At 40.3% G+C, this 8,370-nt stretch overlaps 1 long non-coding RNA gene across 1 annotated transcript in view; it reads right to left on the bottom strand.

Moving 5' to 3' along the window:
• LOC111722279 overlaps positions 1 to 2,720 on the bottom strand; it is a 36,901-nt gene extending 34,181 nt beyond the window's left edge. The window contains exon 1 of the long non-coding RNA XR_002771123.1: positions 1,802 to 2,720. This is a non-coding gene — a long non-coding RNA (uncharacterized LOC111722279). The remainder of the gene's footprint in view (positions 1 to 1,801) is intronic.
• Positions 2,721 to 8,370: the final 5,650 nt, after the last annotated feature.

Raw genomic sequence — 8,370 nt, forward strand, 5'->3', positions numbered from 1 at the left:
ACTTGCCCTCTGAAGCTTCCACTTTGAATCTCCTCCCTAAGGCCAATCCCCGAGAGAGCATTTGGGCACAGAAAAGCAGTGGCTTCAAAGTCACAGTACTTTCTATGTGCCTGGGAGGAGGTAGAGAATGTCCCCTTCCTTTTTTCTGAAACTCCCACTGTCCCTTTGTATAGGTCCCAAGAGCACAGAGAAAAGAGACCTAGTCCAAGAGTCAAGAGGCCTGGGTTGTCATTCTGCTCCTGCCAGTAACAAGCTAGGAGACCAGCTCTCTTTCTTTGGCCACATCTGTGTCCAGAGAAGAACATTCGGGAGACCGCCATCTACCCCAGCTACTTTATAGTGTTCACAGGAAGGCTAGATGAAAAACTCCTTTGTAAAAGTACATGTCCCTGAAATATAAGAAATGAATATCAAACACCAAAGTACAATTTTTAACCTCTGAATTATAAACATTGCTTTGATTATAAATATCGTCCCCCCTCAATTTACTAGATAACGTTCCATCTGCTTAGCTTTGAAAATGGAGGCTGGTCCTCTGGTATGTGACTGCTGCTGATTCCTCTGCAGATGAAGATTTGCAAGACTGGGTGGCTGGGCCTGTGAATTCTCTCTGCCTTTCATGGTCTCTCCCCAAGCCTGCACACACTTGCAACACCCCCAGCCTCACCCTGTCCACACAGAGCTGGAGGTACCCAAGATCATCTGACCCCAATCACATTCATGTGACACCTTTGTTCAGCGCTAAATTCACTTGAGAGGGGAAAATAGTGCCTCAATCAGGAAATACATCTTTTACAGCTATTTCATCCTCCCCTCACGTGGCCCTGGAATATCACTGTAAAGAACATTCTTGTGGCATTTCCAATTCTTTTCCTTCAGCACTGCAAATAGGACTAGCCCAACCAAGGGGAAACTACTCCCCAGCAGAGCAGTTCTTCAAAGGGGACTTCTTTGGGCAGGAAAAGGGAACGTCTGATACTGGGGCTGAATAAACAGACTCGCCGAGCCTAGTGCCAAATTGGAAAACCAGGCCCTCTGACCGTGCGGCCCGCCAGCCCCACACCTTGTGTGCACTGCGTCTCTCTCCCCCCAGCCCTCTGTCTTCCTCATCTTTTGCTTCTATTCTGTCCCCCCAATGCCTTCACCTTCCTAGGTATATAACCACTTGTACTGGTGATTTGTGTATATTGGTATGTTTGTATTATAATTAACGGAATAATCTTATAGGCTGTACGGGTTTCAAAGCCCACTTCTGAATCACAAATCGGTTCCATCACCTCCACTCATGAGGCTCACTTTGTCTCTCAACATTCACACGTCCCCACAGCCACGAACCTTCCTCAAAAGGTAGGTCCCTTTAATAGCAGAACAGACGATTCACACATACAATGTTGCAAGCCCTAGATGGGTGGCTGATAGAATCCTAGAGGACAATGGAACTCCAAAGGTCATCTTTTTTTCCAGGCCAGGAAAAACTACAAATTTACACACTCAGAAAGGTAATTGTCTCCTCTGAACTCTTTGAAAGAATCCAGCCCCGTTTATACCTTGGCTCAATGGCCCACAGTCTCCAGTAGAGGTACTTCCGAGCAACTAACCTAAACTTTCCTGCCATTAGTTTTTCTACTTAACTAGCTGCTCATACATGAAATCACAAACATAGGTCACAGCAGGGCTTAGGCTTAGAAACTGGAATTTGTCTTTTGCATACTCGAAAATTTGGGGTTTTCTTTTAAGCTTTACATAATTATACCAGTAAATGTTACAGTTATTCAATATGTACAGATCCTTCTATACTCACGTGGGCAAAAACAATTCTCTGTAAATCTCCCACCTCTCATCTTCAGTCTCAGTGGGATTCCTTTTTTCCAAACATCCAAAATTCAGGCAGAGTCGCACTCTCACCACTTTGTTCTTAATAGGTAAACCTTTTCTAAGATGGTTCTTGGAGGAATAACCTTGGATGATACATGCCCTTGGAGAAGGCTTATAAAATTGTCTAGCAACTGATTTAAAAATGAGGGATCAGCTCCGTGATTTACTCAGCTTTTATCCACAATTGGCTCTGGGCTCATTCGTGATCTTACTTCGTGACTATCTCATCTCAAATTCCTCTTTACCCAGATTTACAAGCCTTAAGTTCCCACAGAAACGGCAAACAACAAAGAGCCAAAATAAAGAAAACAAATAAGTAAACATCTGGTCAGTAAAGATCTCTCAGAGAAAAAGCATTTCATCATTTTTTCCCCAGTAAGTGCTTCCCCTCAGCTCTTCAGTCTTCTCCCATGTCCCATCAATATTGGTGAGTAGAAAGTTGTCTTTTAAAGGACCGTTTGAAGCCCACACCGCGTTTCACACTTTCAGACTATCTGTCCATTCCAAGGTTGGTGAGTAATTACTATCAGGCAATCATAAGGGCAACTCAGTCATCCTTCTCGTCATTAACCACCACAACCAACAAACATCAAGATCACCTACGAATAGTAAATCTCTTTTAGTATTTTCTTAGAACTATGTATGTCTATTTGGGAGGGAAAGTAAAACATTCTAATTCAGCCTCCCAGGGGCCGTCTGACAAGCAATATTTAGTGATATCGCATCAACAAGTCGATTTTTCATTATTTAACTGACGGTGACACCGTCACCACCCTCAATTAATTGCCTGTAAAACCAAGAAGAATAAAGGTTAGTCACTATTTTTAACCAGCAGGATTTCTAAAACGTACCTCCTGTCCATCTGACGTGTATAGATTAGGTTCTCCGTTGTGCAACCTCGGCACAAACATCACCTTAGACATGACAGCGGGACAAGGTGGGAGACATTCGCTGCAGTTACCTTTGCCCGGGCTTTATTTGTTCTGCAGATAAAAAACTTTGGATTTCTTTACCCAACCAGTCATCTTGCACAAACGGAAAACTCCCTCAAAACTTTCTGTTCCCGTGGGACCCTTGAGAAAACAAAATGAAAAAAAAAAAAAAGACCATGATTAATATCTGTTTTCTTGGGTCAACATCCTAATATTGAGCAATTTCTTGACATCTTAAAAGGGACTGTCCTGGCGTCAGATTGAGAGTTAGTGAACTCCGCATTGATCAAATAACTGGAACCAGGAATGACCAGAGTCAGAATTCTGAGGTCGCAAACATTTGTTCTGTGACCATTTCCTGTTCTTCCCCGTAACATCATAAGGACCTTATCTACATTCACCCTTTGTAAGTAGTGGTTTCTAAATTTTTAGATAACATACCCTTATTGATTAATACAAAATTTTGAGCACATTTAATCTGTGTATTTTTATTTACATAACTCTATCATGTGATCAAAAAACATATGCACCAAAAACTCTTAATTTAAGATGAAATAAAAAATTAAAATAAATGGGATTAATATCTTCTTTCTGCACACCAATGGATCATGTTGGACTCTCCATGGAGTTCCCTGTTTCTGAAACCACTACTTTAAGAAGGCAACAATCTGTCATTCCACCAAACTCAATCACCACTGTGCTCTAATCAAAACCTGTTTCAAGAATAGACCTGCTATCAGTCATTACCATCTTCTGTGAATAAGGACCTGTCATTATACTAATACTTCCAGTAGTGTTTCGCATTTTAAGTATATGTCTAATTACGAGAAGACAGCTTTATTTTGTGTTAATGTAATATCAGAGATGTCACAATAATTCCTGGTATTAGGAGGATTGACAATTTCTCTTAGTGACTGTGATCTCAGACAAGGTGGAAGCTCCTTATTGATTACATAGGCAGTGGCTGCACCAAACTTTGTAAATAGGTTTACAAAGCTATTCACAATTTCCTTGGTAAATAGCAAATTTGTCAGAAGAGGAAAGAGTAGGGGGTGACACACTGTTTAGGAAATTTTCCCAAAGCCATGCTAAGGTTCTACTTAAATTGTATGTTCATGTAAGGGCTCAGAAGTGGGGTCAGGGAGATACTAATAGACAATATAGAGGATGAACTGCAGTCCTCCAAACCATCCTGTGGCTTCTTCACCACCAATACAAACTGGAAAAACTTCCACAAGGTCAATATGGAAATTCAAAAGCCTGTAACGTCAAGTTAAGGAGTTAGAAAAAGACTTCTATAATTCAAGAAACAAAAATCATTTTTGCCCAAATACTTGCATAGCTTAAGTACTTAATATTATTCATAAGCTTATGAAAGGAATTTTCCCAGGGGAAAAGATGAGCAATATTCTAGATCAGTGGTTCTCAACCTTCCTGATGCTGTGGCCCTTAATACAGTTCCCGTGGGTCACGCCCCACAGGTTGAGAACTGCTGGTCTAGATTATTTTCATCTTTGTGAATATGAAGTTCAGGTTTTTCTTTTAAAAAGTCTGAATTATGCAGTATACATATGTATTGATCCACTTCACAATGTAACTGCAAGATAATTTTCTTAACGTTAACCTAATATAACAAAAAGAAAATGGGGACTGGAGAGAGCTGATCAGTTGTTAAAACGTGTCTCCTGTGTAAGTACATGCACACACACATGTGTACTACATGTATGTTGTGTGTGTGTGTGTGTGTGTGTGTGGAAAGAGAAGCCCCTGCAATTCAGTTTGTCCTACAATCATTTAGATGGACAAGTCAGTCCCCATGAAAAATTATAAAATAATTTATCATCAAGCACAAAAATAACATAACATAAAACATATCAAATAAGTCCGTGCTAGCAGAATGAAGAGTGGGATATAATTAAAATCAGATTATTAAGAATTTCCAGAGACAGTAAAGACCAGGCATTTCAGATAAACAAATTGGCATATGAAATGGAAAGAAGTTTAATTCAGCAAATCATACCCAGGAGATGCAAGAATCACTAACCTTAAGAAAAGAATCTATATTGATGATGAGTGAATCATGAGATTCAAGTTGATAATGAATTGATAGAGGACAATTCATATGTCAAGTCAAAATTTAGTTTTGCTTAAAACCAAGTAAATAAAACAACACATGTATTGTTGTTGTTGTTTCAATTAAAATATTCCCTGTCATGTCTTTTCATGCTATGTGAGACAACACGGGGATTTAGGTCCAACATAAGAAGGCAAACATGATACCAGTTTATGGGAGAGCACTTGACATACGTGCCCAGAAATTCTGCCTGCTCTTGGATCGTTTCAAGCTTTGACCTTTGTTTCTGAAATGTCAAAGTATCTCTTGTGTCACCATGAACCCCCTCCCCCAGACCCCGGAGCTGTATCACTGAATGGACATAAACTATGCCAAAAACAATAAGGCCTGAGAATTGCTGAACACCACCAATTCTTCTGTCAACATTCCTGTCCTGAAATCTCCTTTTACTTAACAAACTAGATCACCTTCCTTTAATGGCACGAGGGAGAAGAAAACGAAAGCAACTGATCAATTGCTCCTCTCCCAAAGATAATTCTCAGGAGGGAAACTACGATATGCCTAGTTTACCCTGTGTTGTCTGCGGTCACCTTTGTAATTGCCCCAAGTCAGTCCACCTGTGCACCATCAAAACTGCCAACAAGAAGGGAAGCTCATCGGGGCAAAATCTGACTTTTCAACTTCTTTTGTATTCCCTATTATAAGTCAAAGGCACTAGTCTCAGCCTCCATGCACAGAAGGAATCAACATGCTTGTTAAGCAACAGATGAATACCCCAGCTTTGCTTAGACTATGTTTTGAAGATGCATTTATTTATTTATTTGTTTATTTAATTTATTTTTTTAGAGACAGAGTCTCACTCTGTCACCCTCAGTAGAATGCTGTGGCGTTACAGCTGACAGCAACCTCCAACTCTTGGGCTTAGGCAATTCTCTTGCCTCAGCCTTTCGGGCAGCTGGGACTACAGGTGCCCACCATAGCGCCCAGCTATTTTTTTGTTGCAGTTTGGCTGTGGCCGGGTTCAAACCTATCATTCTCCATATATGGGGCCAGCACCCTACTCACTGAGCCACAGGTGCCACCCTTAAAGATGCATTTCACAAAAAGGCAGAGATGAGTCAGCTTGTCAAGGTGATCATCAAGCTAAGGATCAGAAACCCACAAATTTCATTCATTCTGATTGCTGAGAAAGTCAACATGACCACATATGATCAGAATAAATGTTTTGCTCATTTCATAACCGAACAGATATTATACTGAGATGTAGGGCCTAGCAGTTGATTGAGAAAACTGTCAAGTCAAGCTAATTAAGATAGATTTTATTTCTACAAGGCCATGGACTATGGCTATTAGGCCAACATGTTACCCCAGGACCTAGCATAGTACCTGCCGCATAGCAGGTGCTTATTATGGTTTCTCATTCAGATGACCACATCAGTTCTTCCTGCCCTTAAAAGCACAAACCATTCCCTTCTTGTGAGCTAGACTCTATTTCTCCAAGTTCTGGAATCTGGTTTTGCCAGTGACTGCTTTGACAAATAGAAGATGGAAGAAGAGATCTGCATGACTTCCAAGGCCAGGTTTAAGAGTCTCTGCAACTTCTACCTGGATTTCTTAGAACACTTGATTTGAGGGAGCCACTCACAATGTAAGAAATCTGACTACCAAGAGACCAACAAGCCCCATAAACATTTAAGCTAATCAAGCAGAGAGAGGAGAGAGAGAGATTTCTAACTAGCCTAATGCCAGATATACAAATGAAGAAGCGTTAGATGGCTTCGGCCTCAGCTACAATCTGATTGCAACCATATGAGGGACACCAAGCAAGAACTGCCCAGCTGAGCCCACCAACCCCAAGAACTATGAGGGGTAGTAATAAATGGTTTCATCAAGTCACTAGATTAAGAGTAGTTTATTACAGGGCAATAGATAACTGGGGCAGTATTCAGTGTTTATTGAATAAGTAAATGGATTGATAAAAGAAGCCACTTAGAATAAAGGGTTCCCAAATGAACCCAGTGAAATCCATTAAGTAAATTATTTAGGTGATGTCAACAACAGTAAAGACTATCAGAAAATTGGACAACTCTGTGGATAATTAAGGCCAAGAGGAAACCTGCTACAGAATAGAGAAAGTAATTTTTTGAGAGTGGAATTTTCCAAATTCACTAACCATCTTGACCGTATTCATTAGATGATTGCTCACTGCCCTACTTCCCTTTCCATAAAGTAAACTCATGATTGTGTTTCAGCCATGATTCTAGATACCACATAGCATTAACCAGGGAGAAATATGGGTAACCAAGGAAAATAGACTTTGTGTAGCCTGGTTTTTCTATGAAGACTCTGACTCTCCTCTCTAAGATTCTTTTAATTTTGTAAAATATACTTTGACCCAGGTAACACTGTATAAAACAACTAAATATAGCCAAAGTTCAGGGTGGGTGGGAATGGAAAAGAGAGGCCAAATGCTGGGCAGTAGCATCTATTACGTCATCACATCCTCCATAATTATGCTGTTATGTACACAGTATTCTTCAGCTGGATCACCACTTTATAATGATAAGAAGATTAATTAATGACACGATCCATATCCTTCATTTCTTTGATGGTTGCAAATAAGTCTGAGTCACTGCACCATCATTCTTCCCACAGGCACAATAGTTTTACTCTCTTTTGGTGAAGAAAATAAATATCAAGAAGATGTATTTAATCTTTGGAATGTTAACTTTGCACTTTTTCAGATGAATTCACACCAAGGTTTAGCCCTCCCTTTCCTAGCTATTTACTTATTGTGGTAGAACGGATCCTTCCCAGTGCACAAACCCCTCCACCTCCTTTTCAATTACAGAATACTCCTGCCCTGCCCCAACATAGACCCCTAAACCTCCCGTTTCCAAAAGAGTCTAACTTTGTCAGAGCATAGAGATTGTGTTCTGAACCAAATAAGTAGAGAAATGTTTTGACGAACTCTGTACAACTGATTTCACAATGCAGTCTAAAGCAAAAATATATATGATTGACAGTCTTCTTGGAGCCCATAAACCACAGTATCATCAAATCCTCCTCCTTTTGGCTGTATAGACAGGGCCCAGAGCTCAAGGTCAGTTGTTGGGCAAGCGGCTTTTTGTAGTCACTCTGAGCAGGCTAGGAAAGAAAACAGCTTAAGCTGGGGTAGAATCTAGGGCAGTCATTAAGGAGAATTATCAGATTGCATGAACAGAAAATCATGAAATCTAACTTCAAACTCACAGGGACATCTTCCTTCTTTCCTATACTCTATAGTCATTCTATTCAAATCAATCAGAACACTTCATTGTCTAGTATTGTCTGACACTAAGGATAGAAAATTGAGTCAGAGCTGCCTTCAAGGAGCTTTCCAGAGAAGAAGGATGTTGGAAGGAGAAGGACCACATGTGCTAGACATTTGTTTGTTTGTTTGTTTGTTAAAACTCTGTAAGTACCATCTCTGCCCTTATCTGCTCCTCC

This window comes from Otolemur garnettii, unplaced genomic scaffold (genome assembly GCF_000181295.1).
Source record: "Otolemur garnettii isolate 467f Iridium unplaced genomic scaffold, OtoGar3 scaffold00229, whole genome shotgun sequence".
In the NCBI taxonomy this organism is placed as follows: domain Eukaryota; kingdom Metazoa; phylum Chordata; class Mammalia; order Primates; family Galagidae; genus Otolemur; species Otolemur garnettii.